The following is a 20,878-nucleotide window of genomic DNA, read 5'->3' as shown; positions in this document are numbered from 1 at the left end:
TCTAGAAAGGTACGTCTTGTGGACTCTGAAGTAGGAAAATATAAGAGGAAGCCAGAAGACTCTGATGTGCTGGATCCTAAGGCACGTCTTTGAGGCAGAAGGACAGAGAAAAAAGAAAAATTCCCATGCTATTAGTAAATCTGGTATTCATATGGATTTTTGTTTTCATTAGCTTAAGCTTTTTGTTTTTACCTAAGATTACGAGAACCCCCTGAACTTGTTAGTATTCCAATTGGTTGTCTAGGTAAACATCCAAATATCTGACCCCCATAGAAAAACAAATGAAAGCCATGACAGCTTTTCTAAAAGGAAGAAGGAGGTGACACATGAGCACGCAGAAGTGTTCTCTATCAAGGAATGTCACATCAAAGGGGAAAGGTACACTAAAAATTTGGGCACAGCAGGGGCGCCTGTGTGGCTCAGTCAGTTAAGCATCTGCTTTCAGCTCAGGTCATGATCCTGAGGTCCTGGGATCAAGCCCCATGTCCAGCTCCCTGGTCAGCAGGGAGTCTGCTTCTCCCTCTGCCCCTTCCCCCACTTATGCGTGTGCACGCGAGCTCTCTCTCTCCCACTCTCAAATAAATAAATAAAATCTTAAAAAAAAAGAAACAAAAAAAAAAACTGGGCACAGCACATGTATCTCAAGATGTTAAGCAGAGAGAAAAAGAAGGAACTAAAATTCTTCTTCCTATTTTTTCTTCATTCCTCTGAGAGGAACTTACCTACAATAGGGAAGAGATAAAAATGGTTCCTTCTGGCAACTGTGTATATAGAGTATTTGCCTACAACTGAAACAGAAAGGTCCCTGAACCTGTGCTACGTACAGGCACTAACTTCCCACCTCTGCTTCTTCAACTATGAGTGGAGATAAACCCAAGAAGGTCTGACTAGGTGGGGTATAAGGGCTACCACAAAACCAAAATGGTAAACTTAACTCTTGTAATTCCTAAAGACAGACAAAAGTGGGAGATGTGTGAAAATAATCAGAGCCCTGCAAAACACCAAGAAGAGATCCTTTTAAGGGCAAAGGAAGAAGTTTTAATATGGAGATCATTTCAGAGTAACATCTTAATTATTAAGAAGACATTATTGCCATTTTCACTAGTCAGGATTAAAATGTTTTAAATGGCTATGCCTTCCCTTCGCCTGTGGAACAAAACAATTCAAAACTGACAATCACGAAAAAATTATTCTTTTAACCACCAAATCTCTTCAATGAATCACAATTCTGTCATGGTCGTGATGAAGATAATGGACCATTCTAACTATCCTCTACCACCACCACCATCTTTTAATGAAAAATCAATAAAACAAGTGTTCCAAACTAACCAATCCAGTCTAGTTTACTGAGTACATTTTTAATTTTTGTTCATCAGATTTACAGAATTGCTAGTGTAGCGGGCAACAAGATATTGAATGGTTCTGCTTTCCTCATCTAACTTAATAAACATCTATGGTTCATTTTGAATAAAGCTCAGACCCACCTTTGAAGAACTCACAATCTAGTCAGATGAGAGACATATAAAAAACTATTACAGTAAAATGTGATACATAAGATAATAGAACATAGAGACTGCTTAAAGGAATCACACACAAAAAAGTCACTAAGACAGAATTTTAAATAACATTGGGCAATCACCAATTGTAGAAGAGGGCATTCCAGGCAAAGGGGTGTGCAACAGCATGGAGGCAACAGGAAATATGACATTTTCAGGAAATGGTGAGAATGTTGGTGTGACTAGAGCTAGATGCTTGTGGGAAGTAAAGCTATAAAAAGATGTAAGGCCGAGACCATGACAGGCTATGGAAGCCATGTAAAAGGGTTTGTAGTCGACTCTACAGATGATAAAAAGTCATTAGACATTGTAAGCAGGTGAGTTTGTGAGATGACTGGCATCCACGATCAAAGATGTGGCAATGGGACAGATGAACAAGATGGGGAGAAAGTAACAGCAAGGAAACCAGTTAGGAAACAACTGCAGAAGCCCAGGTGAGGGCTGACCTGTCACCAACGTGGACAGGATAGACCTCAACTGCAGAGCAGGAGAGGAAATGGAGAAGAGTAACAGGTGAGAGGTGCTTCAGGGGCTAGGTTAGGGGCCTGACTCTAAGTGGGGTAAGGGAGAAGGGGGATCTAGTTTGAAATACATGGACTATACATCACTACCACCCCATTTATATCAACATGTTGAATGTGAGGTACTTGTCAAGTTTCCAAGGATAATATGCAGCACATAGTTAGAAATATGAGCCTGAATGTAGGGTAGGGGGGGAGTGAAATGGATGACTAGAAGAGTCACCAGCAACTGATGAAGATAATGACAGCTGAAGCCACTGGAGATAGCTGGGGGAGCTGTGATAAGGCTCAAAAGAGGGCTCAAAACAGAGTTCCAAGGAACACAAAAATTTCATGGATGAGGACAAGGCAATGCAGAAGCTAAAGGAATAGTCAGAGTACAGAAAACCAGAAAACCAGGGCCCTGAATGTCTAGGGAGAGATTTCAAGCAGCAAGTAATCAATAGCACAGACAGCTTTTCTTCTAGGGATGGTGAAATAAAGTTCTGATCCCCAATCTTGACATATATACTTTAGGCAGTCAAATATTTCTGCCTTTCTCTTTCTCTCCTCTTAGAAATCTCAAAAGGAAGTTAAAGATAGTTGTCTGGAACACTCTAGTTCCTTATCATAATGTTAAACATACACCAGAGTTAGAGGATCCTTAAGAACTACATGTCAAGATCTAAGAGATGCTAAGGAAAGGTATCTGCTGAGAATAGGAAAATATAGCCCAGAGTCACATTTGTTACCTGGGAAACCAACTTGGCAGGTGTACTCATAGTCATCCCGGCTACGCACGTGGCAGGTGCCTCCATTCAGGCAGGGGTGAGAAACAAAGCAGGGATGAGTGGTCGAGTACTGGCAATCATCTCAAGTGAACCCCAGGGCACATCGGCATGTGGCTTTCCCCAACATGGCCTGGGCCACACACGTCCCACCATTTTGGCAGCGGTTCTTCTCACAGGGGTCTCGATGTTGACAATATTCTCCCAAGAAACCCTCCTGACATCTGGAAAAGAGAGGAGGAGTCCATGAAAACACCCGACTTCTTGTAAGTCCAAAAATTAAAAGATAACGCAGTGCATTCAAGAAAACACTAGACTGTGAACTGAGAGACCTAAAGGTGCAACCTATAAAACTGCCTTTGTTCAGAAGCACAAAAGACTATGGACTCTAAGAAACAATCTGAGGGCTTCAGAGGGGAGGGGGGTGGGGGAATGGGATAGGCTGGTGATGGGTAGTAAGGAGGGCATGGATTGCATGGTGCACTGGGTGTTATACGCAACTAATGAATCATCGAACTTCACATCAAAAACCAGGGATGTGCTGTATGGTGACTAATATAATATAATATAATATAATATATAAATAAATAAATAAATAAATAAATAAATAAATAAATAAATACTAAGGCTGGGGTGCCTGGGTGGCTCAGTTGGTTAAGAGTCTGACTTCGGCTCAGGTCATGATCTCTCTTGGGAGGAGACCAGCATCAGGCTCTATGCTCAGCGGGGTGTCTGCTTCTCCCTTTCCCTCTCCCTTGGCCCCTCCCCCTGCTCCTACTCTCTCTCTCTCAAATAAACAAAAACTTAAAAAAAAAAAAAAAGAAGTGCTTAGAGAACTTAACCACACACTCTCCTGTCCTTTCAAGTCTTGGTAGGTGACAGAATACCAGGTGGGTGACCCAGCATGGTCTGCCATGGCCGGTCAGCATAATTTTTATCAAGGGAAAATGCAACCACAGCTTTTCTCATGTAGGTATAGGCTGGTATGGTGTACCAGCACTTTTTTGTGCAGCATTGTTGATACTTGTCTGTTTAAATTCATTACCTTTCTCATTTTGACTAAGTAATTTGTTAGGATTAAGACATTCACATGATAATGCATGGACTGACCCACTTCTCCTCTCCAATTTAGAATATAGAAAATATCATGCGCTTTCTCTCAATTAAGCACTGAGAAATAGTAAGTTCTTTTCTTGTTTCTACTGAGACATCAACTGGCCTGTATCTAGATTTCTGGGTTATGTTCAGGGGATACATTTCTCTACGATGGAGAAAGAAAAAGGCGGTACAGGAAAGGGGAAGGATTCAAAGGAGCTTTTTTAAAAACTTAAATCTGTTCAGATATAAATAGCAGGCAGCTTTTTTTAACCAAATAAAAAAGCACAAAATATAATGAAAATAACACAAAAATATCTAAGGTACCATGCAAATGCCAAAGTGAAGAAGAGAAAACAATTCAAGAATAACATTCTATAACATTCTCCATGTGGTGTGTTGAGGAATCTTTTTATATGCACCCATTGATTCATAAGATATGCAACCATCCCAAATTGTGTGTAGTATTTACAACAATCCTACATTCTCTAAACAGCATTAAAAAAAAAAAAAAGGCATGGATAGTCCCATTTTCCTAATATAGAGGTTATTTAAATGAGACCTCTAAGAAGCATTCAAACGTAACACAAAGACTTTGATTCTAACTATAAATTTTACCACGTGGCTGTCGCCTCAGATATTTGGTTAAACCTATTTCTCCATTTTACGTTTTGGAGGATAGAAAACTAGGTCTATAAGGCTGCTCCATCATTACCTCAAAGATGACACACTTAAACCAATAAAACTCCCCCCCTCAAAACCAGCTCCCATCACCCCTCCCTATGTGCAGATTTTATGTCCTGATTCTCCCTATCGCCCAGACTTAAAGCACCGGGGTTGTGTTTTCCTCCTTCCTATCTTTGCCGAATCATATCCAAGATGTTTCATAAGGCACTGGTTGGCAAGGTGAGGTCTTCAGAGGTCCCAGTTATTGAGAAAAGGAGGGGGACCAGATATTAAGGAACTAAGAACACGCCCAGAAGAATTGTGCAGTAGTTAACATGGCTGGAGGAGGAAACAGAGCTGGTAGGTAGCTCCAGTGGTAGTGATGTAACTGGTGACATACTCCTCCCCTCTTCCTAGACCTGAATACAGTAAGCATGGCAGAGCCAGGAGCAGCTCGAGTTCTGAGCATCTTCATGAGCAGGTGAAGCTAGAAATGGAGAGGCAGTAAGGAGGGGGCACAGCACTAAAACCAAAGACTGGCTGAAGCTTCTGTGAGGCGTCTGCATCTCCTACGGTCAGAAGGTCTGTTTGGAGTGAGTCCTGGTGCTGTGACCTTAGACGTGTTACGTAACTTCACTGTTAGTTCTCTCACATTTTAAATAGTTAATAAAGCTACCTACATTGTTGTAAGAACTGAACAAAATCAAGTATGTGAAGAGCCGTATGTTAAAAAGTTTTGCAAATGAAAAACATTTTTTCTCTCTTTAAACTTACTGAGGAAAATATGATGCTTTATTCAAGTCACAGCTTGATTTGATAATAGGTTATTTTCTGATTTTTTTAAAGGAGAAGAACAAAAACTGTCAATGTAGCATAGCCAAAATTATCCCGGAGCTATATTATTAAAAGCATTTGTAAGTTATGTAAGAAGTCTGTTATGGATGATGTTAAAAACTGCAACACAATTCTCACTCACAGTGGCAGTCCTATGGGCGTTAAGCCTGGCTGACAACTCTAGATTCACCCATACGGAAATTATTCACCTTATAAATAATGGCAAACTTTTCAACCTGGGTGGGCTTTTCCCAGCTTTGCTCCTGGACTATTACACCACCACCACCTCCCCAACACTATCAGATGGCATCTGCTCAGAGAATGCAAGTTTATTTAAATGTTAGTATCATAAACATGTAAAGAAAACATAAGGTTCCCAGGAAAACAGAAATGAAACAATATGAAGCTTTCTGGAGCCAAAGAAGAATATTCCTGAATTATACGTCACTAGGGTTTAATCTTCATTGTTGTTCCCTACCAAGTACAGGAAAATAAGTTTCAACTAAGGTATGTTTAAGAAACCAGTAAAAGCCACCTGCGGGGCTCAGTCATTAAGCGTCTGCCTTCAGCTCAGGGTGTGATCTCGGCGTTCTGGGAACGAGCCCCACACCAGGCTCCTCCTCTGGAAGCCTGCTTCTTCCTCTCCCACTCCCCCTGCTTGTGTTCCCTCTCTCGCTGGAGTCTCTATCTCTGTCAAGTAAATAAATAAATAAAATCTTAAAAAAAAAAAAAAGAAACCAGTAAAAGCAGAGGTGGGCAAATACAGCTTGTAGACCTACTATGGTCCACTGCCTATTTTTGTATGGCCCATGAGCTAAGAGTAGTTTTCACATTTTTGAATGGTTAGAAAAATGCCAGAAAAAAAAAGATAATATTCTGTGACATTTGAAAATTATGTAAAATTCAATTTCAGTGTCCATAAATAGTCATACTGGAACACAGTCACACTCATTCATTTATGGATTGTCTATGGCTACCTACACATTACTGGGTTAAGTAGTTGTGATGAGACCATTTAGCCTGAAAAATATTTACTATATGGTGCTTTATAGAAAAGTTTGACGGGTGCCTGGGTGGCTCAGTCGGTTAAGCATCTGCCTTTGGCTCAGGTCACAATCCCAAGGTCCTGGGATCGAGTCCCACCTTGAGCTCCCTGCTCAGCAGGGAGTCTCCTTTTCTCTCTCCCTCTACCCCTCCCCCCACTTGTGCTCTATCTCTCGCGCGCTCTCTCTCTCTCAAATAAATAAATAAAAGAAAATAAATAAATAAAAGAAAAAGAAAGTTTGCCAACAACTCGATAAGAAAATATATGATGCCCAATGCTATATAGAGCATCCAACATGCTTATTAATAATGATGTTAATGATGACAAAGAAAAATGTTCTCATTTCAGTTTCTTCAAAGAATATTGCACTCATTCATTCATGAAACAAACATTTAGTAAGTGCCTATTATGTGCCAGATATTGTTCTAGTGCTAGGAAAGTCCTTGAACTTGTAGAGTTTAAATTCTAGTCACAGAAGACAAAAAATAAGATTAGTAAGTAAAATACATAATTTGTTTGGTAGAGTTAAGTGCTATGAAAAAAATAATAAAACAGGAAATGGGGGATGGGAAGGGATGGAAGTGGGAACAGTAGGATGTAGTTAAATGAAATATTTTGATTTTAAATAGGAAAATCAGAGAAGGCCTCCCTGAGAAGGCACATTTCAGTCAACACGTAAATGAGGTGAAGGACTAGCCATGCAGGGGAAGTGTGTTCAAGGAGGAGGGAACAGCAAATGCAATGGACCTAAAATAGGAAACAGTCCTGGCATGTTTGGGAATAGCAAGGAGACCTCTGTGGCTCTCCCAAAAGGATTAAGAAAAAGAGTAGCAGATAAATGGATGAGAGCCGTACTGTGAGGCAGATCATGAGGAGTCTGTAGACCACCATGAAGAAAGCTTGAGGTTTTTACTCTAGGTAAGATAATATAACGTACAACTGACTTACTCTCCCAAAGTTCATAAATAGAACTAGATCTTATTTCTATGTGAAACTAGACCTACTGTTAATATAATAATACTCAGTTTCTTATTTAAAATGTTCTAGAGGGCTAGACATCAATCAGCCTGTTCCTTTACCTTAAAACATGTACAAATCTCTTTTAACCTAGCAAATCTCTTAAATTAACAAATCTCTTTTAAAATGTTTTAGTGAACATTTTTCGCTAAGCCCTATTTCCCTTTCCAAATTCTTCTTCCATCACAACCAAACTCCTGTAACTGCGGCCTAATTTTACAGATAGTTTCCCTTTCTCTTCCATCTAGTTCTTACTTGTCCCTTTACAACAAAACTTTCATTCTAATTATCACCCAGAAATTATGCTCTCAGAGCAATGACTTTCCCTTTGTCAAGTTGAGTCTGAAATTTCATCATAAAGAAATTCTCTTTCCTGGAGCACCTGGGTGGCTCAGCTGACTCTTGATTTCGGCTCAGGTCATGATCTCAGGGCTGTGAGAGAGAGCCTCGAGTTGGGCTCCTCCAAGCTGGGCGTGAAGCCTGCTTGAGATTCTCTCTCTCTCTGCCTCTACCCCTCCCCACCCCTTCTCTAAATAAGTTGATTAATTAAGAACAAACCTAAAAATATTTAAAGAAATTCTCTGTCCTTATAGGAGGTGTCTCTGACCACACCTCCTATCATTTTAATCTTTTTACATTTGGTTTCTAGGACTCCCTCTACCTCAAAGCTTGGTAAATTCTTAGTCTAGATTGCTGATTCCTCTTCTCCTTCTTCCCCATCAATTATGAGGAAACTTTAAGTTTGGGATGCACTGCTCTTTCCTCTCATATGCATTTCTTACTGTTGTTGCTGTTGATTTGGTTTTGAAGAACTACGTTCATGTACCCACATGAACAGCTCCAGCTCCATATGTTCCGTTTACTAAACGTCATCTACCTACCCTAATATACTCTGCAGTACTTGAAACTGAACATTTGAAAAGTAGGATCATTTTCACATGAAACTTTAATTCTTCCATTTTTCTAAGGTCTCCATTCACAATCTCAAAAGCCACTTTTGGTTACTGCTTTTAAGTTATATGTAACATTATCATATTCTGACAAGTCTTATTAAGTGAATTCCTACAACACTCCCCATTCATATTTACAGTTTCCTTTTTGATATCAATTCTGATCATCTTAAAAGCCTCAGGCCAGATATTATCCTTGGAATAACAGAATCTTGGGACTCAACGCACCCTAAGGTAATCTCTACCCAATGAGATAATTCTTTCTAAGATATCCTTAGAAGATGATTGCCAGTCTCTACTTGAATGTAAGCAGTTAAGCATGGTGCCTGAGTAGTAGTAAGAATTGAATAAATGCTTGAAGTTATTATTGTTCTTGCTATTAAGAGTACAGATTCTAGAACCAGAGCACATGGATTTCAATTACAGCTCCACATTTACTTGATGTGTGACCCTGAGCAAGTTATTAAACTTCCTTGTTGTAAAATGGATTTAATAATAGTGCTTACCTCATAGGGTTTTTAAATAATTGTAAAGTGCTTAGAATGGTATCTGGCACCATGCATTTGTTAAGTAAAATAAAATTAACGGCTCACTACTTCAACAACAGAACAGTTTTCAGTGTGGGTGGACTGCATTATCAGAAAGCTCTTTTTGACTCTTAATCATAAGAAACAAACTGAGGGTTGCTAGAGGGGAGGGAGCTGGGGGAATGGGGTAACTAGGGGGATGGGGTAGCTGGGTGATGGATATTAGGGAGGGCATGGGATGTAATGAGCACTGGGTATTACATAAGACGGATGAATCACTGACCTCTACCTCTGAAATCAATAATATATGTTAATTAATTGAATTTAAATTAAAAAATAAACAAATGAAAAAGGAAAAAAAAGAAAGCTTTTTCTTTCTGATGTCTTAAATTCTGCCTCTCCTCCTTGGTATATACCCAAGATAGCTAAAAATGTAAGTCCACACAAGAATTTGTAAAGAATATTCATAGTAGTATTAGTCATAATAGCAAAAAGTAGAAACAACCCAAATGTCCATAAGCTGATAAATGGATAAATACAATTTAAAAATGGATAAAAAAAATGGATAAGTGGATACATAAAATGTGGTATATCCATACAATAAAATATTATTTGGCCATGAAAAGGAATGGTGATCTGATACATGCTATGACATGGATGAACCTTGAAAACATAATGCTAACTGAAAGAAGCCGGACACAAAACACCACATGGTGTATGATTTCATTTTTAGGAAACGTCCAGAATAGGCAAATCCACAGAGTTAGAAAAGAGATTATTGTTGCCAGGGGCTGGGAGGAGGGGAAAACAGAAACCACAGAGAGCTTCTTGAGGGTGGGGATAATAAAACACATTTTGAAACTAGATACTGTTGATGGTTACACATATCTGGAATATACTAAACACCACTGAACTGCACACTTTAAAACGGTAAATCTAATACTATGTGAATTATATCTCATCTAAAAATTTTTTTGCCTCCCTAAAATTTTCACTTAGTGGCTTTCACCATTCTCTAGAACAAAAAATGAGCCTCTGCTTCTCTAACATGTAGTCCTTTAAGAACTTAAATATAGTTATATTGACCCTTTGGTCTTTTTTACAGGATTCAGTACTTTGGACTATTTCTTAGTATAAAATTATTTCCAGATCTCCTCACCATTTTAGGTGGCTCTTCTATGCTTAAGTTAATAATAGTAATAACAGTGACCAACATTTTTAAAGCACTTACTGTGTATTATGTATTTGCCACGCATTTTACAGCTATTATCTCTTTTATTATTCCCTATAACAGTACTGGTATATTATGATCCATATTCTGCATATGAGGACCTTGAAGCTTAGAAGGATTAAGATTTCACAGCTAAGAGATAGCAGAGGCAGAGTTCAAACCCACATATGACTCCAAAGCCCATGTACCCCAAACACTGGGCCATCCTGCCTCCTCCTACGAGATGATTCTAGTTCATCAAACACCTCTTTAAAACATAGGTCCCCAAGGGCACTGGGTGGCTCAGTCCGTTAAGCATCTGCCTTCGGCTCAGGTCATGATCTCAGGGTTCCCTGTTCAGCAAGAAGACTGCTTCTCCCTCTCCCTCTGCTCTCCCCCCAACCCCGGCTCATGTTCCCCCTCTCTCTCTCATAAATAAATAAAATCTTAAAAAACAAAACAACAAAGGGCCACAAATGAGGGGGAAAAAAACACACATGATCTTACCAGCACAGCACAGAGCTTGGACTATCTGGACAATGTATTTTTACTATTGCAGCATAAAGCTGTGTTCACTTTTTTAGAAGCCACAAAATACTATTATGAGCTACTGAACATACAGTTAAAATGCCAGATCTTTTTTTTTCACACGAACTACTCATGCTATATTTCTTGCATCCTATACTTTACACTTTTTTTTTAATTTATTTATTTGACAGAGAGAGAGACAGCCATCCAGAGAGGGAACACAAGCAGGGGTAGTGGGAGAGGAAGAAGCAGGCTCCCAGCAGAGGAGCCTGATGCGGGGCTCGATCCCAGAAAGCCAGGATCATGCCCTGAGCTGAAGGCAGACGCTTAGCGGCTGAGCCACCCAGGCACCCCTACAACACGTTTTTAAACGCAATAATTGGAACTGTCACCATGCTGAATCTTTACCCCAAGTTTCTTTGACTGAGATAACTTTTACACTTTATTTCTATTATCACAGAATTTCAGCACTGCACCATATCTCAGAAATCAACTAGTCTGAACCCCTATTTTACTGATAAGAACACCAAAGCTAACTGACCTGCCCCAAATTTGCCGTCTGTGAATCTAGCAATTTCCCCCAGTTTTGCACCATCTACAACTATATCTCTATCTTTACCTAGATCTTTTATCAAAACATAAAACAGTACTTAACTGAACATATTCTACTAGGTCTTGCCCCAACACTGCCATCTATTCAGTCAGCTCTACCATCTTGGCTGCACCAGCATCCTAATTTACATCTCTCCATAAGGATAGCCAGGAAATCCATCGCTAAAACTAAGCATACTACTTACAGAAAATCCTTTTCAAGCATAGTTTTGATCGTGTCACTTCTCTGCTCAGAAACCAGCATTAGCATCCAGCCCTTCATATCCAAGTTTCTTAGAATCTATGGCCTACTTGTCTGCCCCACTTCTATCATCAACTCCCTTACTCCTTAGTAAAACACTCCAGATTACTTTCGTACTCTTGTCTACTGTTCCCTATATAAAAATCTTCTAAAACTTTTCCACCTGATATGTCTCTAATTTATGCTCCTTTCTTCCATCCTTGCTCCAAAGAACTGCTCAAAATCTATGTCTTCCATTAAGCCCTCTCCAAACCATCTCACCCATCTCTCTACCAGTATGGCACTACTTTAAGCCACTGTTACGTTATGTCTTTCCTGAGTTTCTCTCAGACTCCCATTTCATATCTTGTACAGAAGGGCATGTCTTTAGATACTTGGTACAGGTACCTTGAATACCATGAGCTCCTAAGCAACTGGTTCCAAAAAAGGTTAAATTTCATGTGATAGATAAAGTCGGTCTCTCGATCCAAATACGTTTCCAAATCCCCTACCAAACCCACACTGTGCTCTGCCTGGTAGAACATGGGCCAAATCAACCCGAAGAATCATTCTGAGGTATAAGATTATCCTCATGCCCCAGGAGGCTAAGGAGAATTATGGACATGGGAAGAAAGGGGATAAATGGGTAAATGAGACAGAAATAAAGGACCCCTATTTCCTAAGGCAGGAGACCTTTCAAATTTGCAAATCCCTGTTCAAATGTAATACAAGTATACCATATACCATGTTAGTCTGAGTGGAAATTAAGACTCTCGGCCTGAAAAGAAGAACTTCCATAGCTCCCTTCTTGAGATGGCTCAAGTTGAGTTTGGTCAGAGGCTGGAAACAGGGGCTAATCATCCAAATTCTCTCAGAAATCTGTAGTTCTAGTAAGTTATTACCTCAAGTATAATTTTTGGAAAATAGCCTGTATCTTGAACTAGAGGTATGCGTTAAAAAATTTCTTAAAAAAAAAAAATAAACAAATAAATCTAACAGCTGCCTTTTGTTCCCCAAACTGTCTGAATGCCTCCCTTCTGAAGGGAATTTTTCACTTATTTTAGTAGTTCTCTCAGTGACTTCCTTCTGTTCTGTCCCCCTTCTCTAGTTTTGGAACTCAGAAAGAATACAGTTAACAGAGGAGGCTGTGAATACAGGAAAAGTTTTGGGGGGCTTTTCCCCGTAAAATAATTCCATGAACTAATCTGAATATTTAGCAGGCCCATACACAGATACATACATGCCTTTCTTCTGAAAAAGTCTGCCATTTCTGACATGAAGAAGTCCACTCTTTCATTGTCACTGTTCAAACACACATGGGGAATGGGGCAGGGGGGAGAGAAGGAAGGAAGAGAAAAACAAGGGATTCCTCCTCCTGGAACTAGAAAGCATTCGAACTGGAAGGACGCCCATACTGCCCCCCCCCCCAGTAAAACAGATGAGAAACAGACCCCAACTCTCACATGTCACCAGCAGCCTGGATACATTTACATGTAGCCACTTTACAGATTTCAAGGAAGCTGGGATTTGAATAGCAATTCCAACCTATCTGACAATGGCTGCAGCTCAGCACCAGTCTCCCCAGTAATACAGGACAGAAAATGTTCTGGGGCCCCTGGGTGGCACAGTGGTTAAGCGTCTGCCTTCGGCTCAGGGCGTGATCCCGGCGTTATGGGATCAAGCCCCACATCAGGCTCCTCTGCTATGAGCCTGCTTCTTCCTCTCCCACTCCCCCTGCTTGTGTTCCCTCTCTTGCTGGCTGTCTCTATCTCTGTCAAATAAATAAACAAAATCTTAAAAAAAAAAAAAAGAAAAGAAAATGTTGTTCTTTCAAGTTTCCTAAGTGAATAGCCACTCGTCTAGAGAAAAGCTTAAAACACTGTAGCAGCTTGTGTCAGCTCCAAGATGACTGAAGCCTGAGCAGGAAATAAGCACCCTTTTCCAAATAAAAGCCAGTGTTCTCTCTCCTTGTTTTCTCCACCGAATGTTCTGTATCAGCAGGGTGAGCCCAAATTGCATCCAGGGCTTTGCTGCAGCTCTGCCTTTAGCTTTTTTTAGTGAGGATTTGGTCATTAAGAAAATAAAACAACAAAGCAAAACCCCACCGCACATAAGAAGAAGAAAAAGAGATGCGTGCTTCACAAAACAGCTATTTCAAAATCATGATTTTTTAAAAAACTATACAGAATGTGGAACGGAGGGGAAAAAAAATGTCTCATGTGGGTTGCGTCGGCCCCACAATTAAAGCGCCTCTTTACTCCCTCTGGGCTAGTTTCCAGCAGAAAATTCTTTAAACAGAACTCTGCTTTCAACCCACTTTCTTCTTGCTCTGGACCTCTCGGCCCCCCAATCCACACTGGCAGCCTGCCTTAGCTGAGCTCTAGAGGGGGGAAGCTGTCCTTAAGGTAAATGAGGTAAAGGCAGGAGGAAAAAAATAACAAAACCCAGAAACCAAATAAAGCATTGGTCAGTAACAAAGGTCTGCAGTTTGAAAAGTCCCCAAATCAGTCTGTTCTTTCCTGTGACCATAATGCCAGTTCAGTTTCCTGCCCCCTCCCCTACTCCCCATGTTAAAGTAGATAAAAATAATTGCTAACAGCCAAGGCTAACTGTAACCAGTGAAAGTTCCTCTATAGCATTTAATTGCCAAGGCTCCAGCTACATACTTCTAGATGCCCCAGAGCCTACCAAATCAAGCCTACATACACCGAGGGTGGCATTCAAGAGGACCATCCCACTAGTCTAACCTCATTGTCCCCCTACTCCATGCCTCCAGTTTGATATCTCATCAGACTGTCAACTTTTTCATTCTATAACTCTGTGTAAAGATAACTAACTGGGTTATGCTAATTACTGACTTGGTATTAAAAAACAACACAGGAAGACTCCTAGTTAACTTCCTGGTAAAGTGGGGAAGAAAAGGGAAGAAGCTCCGTCATGTTGACTTCTTGCCATTCCTACACCCACAATCACTCCCTTCCCCCAAAAAGAAAGAAAGAAAGAAAAGGAAATACTACAGCTTACTCAGCAAGAAGAGAAAACAAAAAGAGCTAAAAAAAAAAAAAAAAGTATCTGTGTATGCTTAGGGCCCAGTACTGGGCTGGTTTGTGGTAAAACACACTTTCTAGGGCTTTGCTGGTTTGATGTAAAGGAAATAAAGACAAATATACAATCAATACTCTCTCTCTCTCTCACACACACACACACACAAACACACACACACACACACACACACACAAACTCATGCACACGCACACACAAGTTTTTACCACAACTAATAAACAAAGACTACCAAATACTGCAGGACAGCCCATTTTTCTACTATGTAAATTCAGCTTCCTGAACAGTACATTTCTGCTTTTCTTGTAGAAGTATTTCAGAAAATGTTAATCTTGGTTCCCACATTAGGCTGAAAGCTTCCAAATTAAAAGTTTCCCACAGGAAAAGAATTTTACAGGGAACTGTGTGGCTGGGAATTATCTTCTGAAACTCCACCTCACTTGGTTTCTATGTGTGCAGGTTTTTCACCCCCTTCTCCATTCAAATAAAGCAATAAACACACATGTATTTTAATGAATCCAAACCAAAAAAAAAGAAGCTGCAGTGGTACTAGTTTTAAAGCTGTTAATTCAGAGCATCATTCATCTTCATCAGAGACTATGAAATCAGTAACCACTGCAATGGGAAACCATGCTTTATTTACACAAGAATTTGCAAACACCCTTATCTTCCAGTTTACAGTCCGGGCTCATTTATCAGAACTCAAAAGCTGAACCAAGCACCCAGGCTCTTCAATCATCACTTGAAAGACTGGGCAAGGGCACACAAACAGTGCTGAAAGACTTGCGTTGCTGCTATAATAGAAGGTGGTCTTCCCTCTGTCTTCCAGCACTTATTCAGTGCCTTGCCATATTCTACTGCACTAACCCTGAGAAAATGTCTACTTCTGATTACAGCATGGCACACATACTCTAAACATCTGAGTTTACAAAAAGCACCCTCCACAATAATAGGCAAAAATGAATGACTGAAGCCAGTTTTTCCCAAGCTTTTCACTGTACTAGCACTGCAAGGAGTCTGCAAACACTTACAGAGCATTCTCTAGACTACTAAAGAATGCCCTGTGTCCTTATTTAAATGGACTGCAGATATTATTAGGATTATGAACATATAAAGGTATTATATAGTGGCTATTTTTTTAGTGGAGTTTGGCACTCATTATCCTTTATTTTGATTATTTGTCTTCCCAACAGACTAAGAACTGTTCATCACCACACTAACACAGTAATTAGTACGTAGATATAACACAACTAATGAATCATCGAGCCTTACATCGAAAACCGGGGATGTACTGTATGGTGACTAACATAATATAAGTACGTAGAAAGCTTTCAATTATGCAGTGCTCACATTCTTAATGGAAGTACAAAGGAAAATGCAAGGGTCCATGGAATCCTAAAAAGGCTCAAAGTTTGGGAACCATCAGGTTGAACTATTTATCCAAAGGATTATCAAACCTAATTAAGATTCCTAGTACAGAGAGGACTTCTTAACCCTCACTCACCCCTAAATCATTCAAAATGGACTAGTCAACCCCACATGGAGATTTTTTAAATCACATTTTCCCCCCAAATATGAAGTTACCTAAAACACGCATGTGTGTGTACACGCATGAGCGTGCAAGCACATACACACACACAAGCACCTTTTTTTCTCTTGTACTTCTATTAATCTTTTATTAATCTTTGATAAAACATTGGTTATACGAACCACCAGAAGCCTGGAATCCTGAGGAATAGAACATCCTACGAAGTAGCCTCAGTAGCATGAACTGCTAGATTCTTAAGAGATTGAACAGTAAAAATTAAACAAGATTTCAGAGAAGAAAAATGAGTATGGGTGCCTGCTTTCTGTTCCCCAGCACGAGTGGATGACTGCCTTCAAAGTTCTAAAGTCCAAAAAAATGTCTGAAAGTGAAACAGCTCCAAAAGCTTATGGTTTGGTCTGAAAAGATTCCTAGTTCAAAAATAATTGTACCCAGGGGCACCAGGGTGGCTCAGTTGGGTGAGCATCCAACTCTTGATTTCATCTCAGGTCATGATCTCAGGGTTGTCGGTTTGGGCCCCGCATTGGGCTCCACGTTGGGCGTGAAGTCCGCTTGAGATTCTCTCTCTCTCCTTTCCCCTTCCCCCCAAAAAATAAATGATGATAATTGCACCCAAATCCTATCAAACCAAACCTGAATGTAAGAGAAGGCTGGAGAAAAATCTGCATTTCTTTAAACTTGAAGAGGATAAAAAATACTCCTTTATAGGTTCTAAATAAATCATTCTCCCCAAAAAAGGGGGGAGGGGGAGACTCACACATGCACGTATGCAAAAATTCTCCCATGGATAATTGGAAATTAAATATAATTTCAGAATGCCCTGAAACACTACAAAACCCAACTTAAATTTCCTTAATTAGAACCACAGATAATAAAAAATAATGGACATCACGGGGAAAGAAATTAACAGTGACTAACCCTACTTCAAGAAAAAAACTTCCCTTAAGATAAGATCATGGCCCAAGGGGTAAAAAAATGGTTCTTAGGGGTCATTCTTAGATATTACCATGGTTTATGGCCTTCCAAAGAGCCAGAGTAGATTTAAAAAAAGTGCGGTATATCTGTGATATTAAAACTGCTTTGGGAGCATGGGGGAATTAGGGAAAGATGTCTAAAAGACTTCTTTGGGGCAAGAGTGATAATGATAAAAAGACTGAAAAACACTGAGAAAGCATATACAAATAAAGTAATTCTTAGCCTATGATCTGGCACTTCACAATGCTCATAAATCTTGAACAGAATAGAAAAGTTTCCCACAAATGATGCCTGTATTAGTACACAGTTGATCCTTGAACAACAGGAGTTTGAACTTGGCAGGTCCATTTACATACAAGCAGATTTCTTTCGATACAGTACAGTACCATAAATGTATTTTCTCTTATGATTTTCTTAATAACATAATCTCTTCTCCAACTTACTTTAAGAATACAGCATATAATACATATACAAAATATGTGTTAGTTGACTGTTTACGTTATCACTAAGGCTTCTGGTTAATAGTAGGCAATCATAGTTTGTTGGGGAGTCAAAAGTTATGGGGATTTTCAACTGTGCAGGCGTCACCGCCCCAAAGCCCTGTGTTGTTCAAGGGTCAACTACATATTCAAATTCAAGTGTCTTGAAAATAATGTGTTCCTCAGCTTTGGAAATTCCTTCCTCTGTATCTGATCTGCTGTATAAAATCCAAGTCTATGCCTCCACAGGAACAAAGTGAAAATCCTGCAAAACTAAATAGTGGTCTAATGAGAAAGTTTATTTGACACACATCTAGATACCATACAGATTATTTCTTGTAAAGATACAACACTATCATTATTTTACATATTCTTGCAGCCTTGTAACAACAAAAACAACAGCAAAGCCCAAAAACCCTCCTCATATGGAAGATACTAGCAGCGCATGTGCGTCTTAGCCTACTGGTGCCTATCCTTGGAAGCATACTCTACACTAACTATACTGCTGGGATTAGATTTGCTTTATTTAAGCTTTCTTCTAGATTATAAGCTTTTGAGAACATTTATTAAAACCATCACCATCACAATAATCACCCAAAATCTTTCCACACAAAGGATAACTTTCACAAAGTTAATGACATCAGCATTTACTACTTTTATGGCATTAATAGAACAGTTCTTGTCAAAAAAATGTAATGTTTTCATTTATTTTATTAATACCACTCATTAATTTAACAGAATCTTACTTTTGTGTAGACCTCCAGTATAGATCATCTCAACTAGAAAAGCAGCATCGACCAAAAACTAACACAGGAGGACTCAGACAAAATTCTTTGTTCTAACTTCAGCAACATCTGCTTCAAGAACTTCATTTGTATGCTAAAAACAAAAACAAAAAAAAAAACAAAAAAAAAACCTACCACAAAGAATGATTCTTCCAGTTTATACCATACGCACTTGAAAGATGTTTCCAGTGGCTATTAGGCTCTAAGGCAAAGGTCCGCAAATATTGCCCTGGGTGAAGACCAGCTGTTTTTGGATCTCCACCCCAGGAGCTGGCTTTGACATATTTGTAATGGTTGCATTTTAAAGGGGTATACAAGTACCTGTCTAATATCCTCAATGTGCCTCTTGGCCAGCAAAGCCTAAAACATTTACTAGTTTACTGATCCCTGCTCTAAGCCCATGGCAGCATTAAAGTATACGTAGGCGAAAACACTTTCAAAACATATGCTTGAAATATAGGTAACTTTTTGTTTACTAGAAGTCAGGCAACTTTAGTAGCACTTGTAATGAAGTATGTTTAATTTCAGAGAGGCAATCGAATGGTCAAAAAATCATCACTGTCAACGGCCGCATCTCTGCATAATTAGAACCAAAGATAATAAAAATAATGGACATCATGGGAAAAAATTATGGTGTATAACCCTCATATGGTGACTTATGACAAAAACCACTACTTACCTTAAGAGGACCATGGCCCAAGGGATCAAAAAAAAAAAAAAAAAAAAACTTAGATATTACAGTGATTATAGCCCTCCAAACCAGAGAAACTGAGTCTCAAACAAGCATCCTGAAAGTGTACACTCAAGTTTACTCAAAGTGAAGACAAATGCATTACCCCAAAAAGATGGAGCAGTAAGTAAAACAGACACTATGAACCCTGAAATGGCCCAGGCTGGACCTGTACTTAGCAACCAAGTTGAAGTTCTAAATAAAATCTCCCAAATCTAAATAAAAAACAGCACTATGGTAGATACCATAATATAAATCACAGCCCAACCCATGTTTTCACACTAACTCTGAGGAGGCACTTTACCTACTAAACTGAGTCAAAGTAAAGCCATACCTGACGTGGCTACATTCTCCTGTATCATTCTGCTTAAAAAACCCTTGCCTAGTGGCAGGTGAGATGTATTTAGAGCATACTTGAACAAATATATTTTCTAAAATATAGGTATTACATATATACATATAAAGTCATGAGTTTATTTTTTATCTGAATAAGAATAAAAATGTAACTAGTATATTGTTTTACAAATCTCTTACCGAAGACTTGAGCATGTCCCCAGATCTTTTTGATAGCCACTAGAAATTAACCTTGTACCAGCCCACTTTAATTCTCTGAGCTTCAGCCTCCTCATGCATTAAAACATCCTAGGCCAAAAAACTCTAATATTCCCTTTAGCTCTAAAATTGTATGATTCCATTTTGTATGTTCCATGGCCCCTGGGATACTAATATAGGATAGACCTCCCTTATGAGGCACTGAAAAGAATTTGCACACTGTATCATTTCATGGAATGTTAAAAAATAAAATGTATAGCTAGAGTTCAAATTCTTGGACTTTAAATTGCCTCACAAAGCACTAAGATTTTTTTTATTCCATTTTTGTCTCTTTATATATCGTTAGATAGATACATACATAGCTCTATTTAGAGATACGGATGCATCTATACACACATACACATATACGTGTTCACCCACATTAGTTCCTTGAGGGTTGGTACCAAGAATGAGAGGAAATAGTGCTGAATCTTTAGATTGCCTCGAGGGGTCTCAGGAACAATTTTTAGTCCCAGTCTACATTCTAATCAGTTATGTAATCCAGGGGAGGCCACTTGGCCAGAGTAAGCCCTGGGCTCCTCACATATAAACCGAGTGAGTAGGCAAAGTGCTTGTCGAAGTCCTTTTAACCTCCTAAGTATGATAACTCTACAATTTTGGCTTTGAACTCCCTCAGCAATACTGCCCAAGGATAACTATACTTGCTAATGTTAACGCTTGGAGTCAGTGCTTGTGTGTGTGTCTTGACCATTGACCCACTCCGAGACAGGCTCCTGGCACAAAATTTGTGCCTTGTGTCTCTTATGTCCTCCACACTGCCTACCAATCACTGTTCTAAATGCACAGACAGTTCGGTGCTCACTGGTGTAAATGAACTGCTGCACAACTCACACTTCAGCTAACCCCTCACAGGAAGTACAGAGAGGCAAAGAACAATACATTTAAACAAGATATGGAGAATAAATAAGAATCCTGAACCTAAAAGGGAAAGAAAGGTCTTACCATCTTCTCCAAAACAAACTGGCCAAACCATGACAGCCTGTTTTCTTCAGACCAGAACGGTGGTAGACACCGCAAATCTCTTTATGGAATCTGACCTGCTGATAAATTTCACAAGGCTAAAAATGATGCGCGTATAAAACAATGGTCTGGGAAGATCTGCTCCAAATTTAAACTTGCAGGGAATAAACCACTGAAATTCAT

The 20,878-nt window shown here is 39.4% G+C and overlaps 1 pseudogene; it reads right to left on the bottom strand.

Moving 5' to 3' along the window:
- LOC123802698 (uncharacterized) overlaps positions 1-20,878 on the bottom strand; it is an 85,196-nt pseudogene that overhangs the window by 2,217 nt on the left and 62,101 nt on the right.

Source organism: Ursus americanus, unplaced genomic scaffold, assembly GCF_024610735.1.
Source record: "Ursus americanus isolate L20-20 unplaced genomic scaffold, mUrsAme1.1.p SCAF_96, whole genome shotgun sequence".
Taxonomy (NCBI): Eukaryota; Metazoa; Chordata; class Mammalia; order Carnivora; family Ursidae; genus Ursus; species Ursus americanus.
The sequence above is the reverse complement of the archived record's forward strand: the minus strand, read 5'-3'. Positions and strand labels throughout refer to the sequence as shown.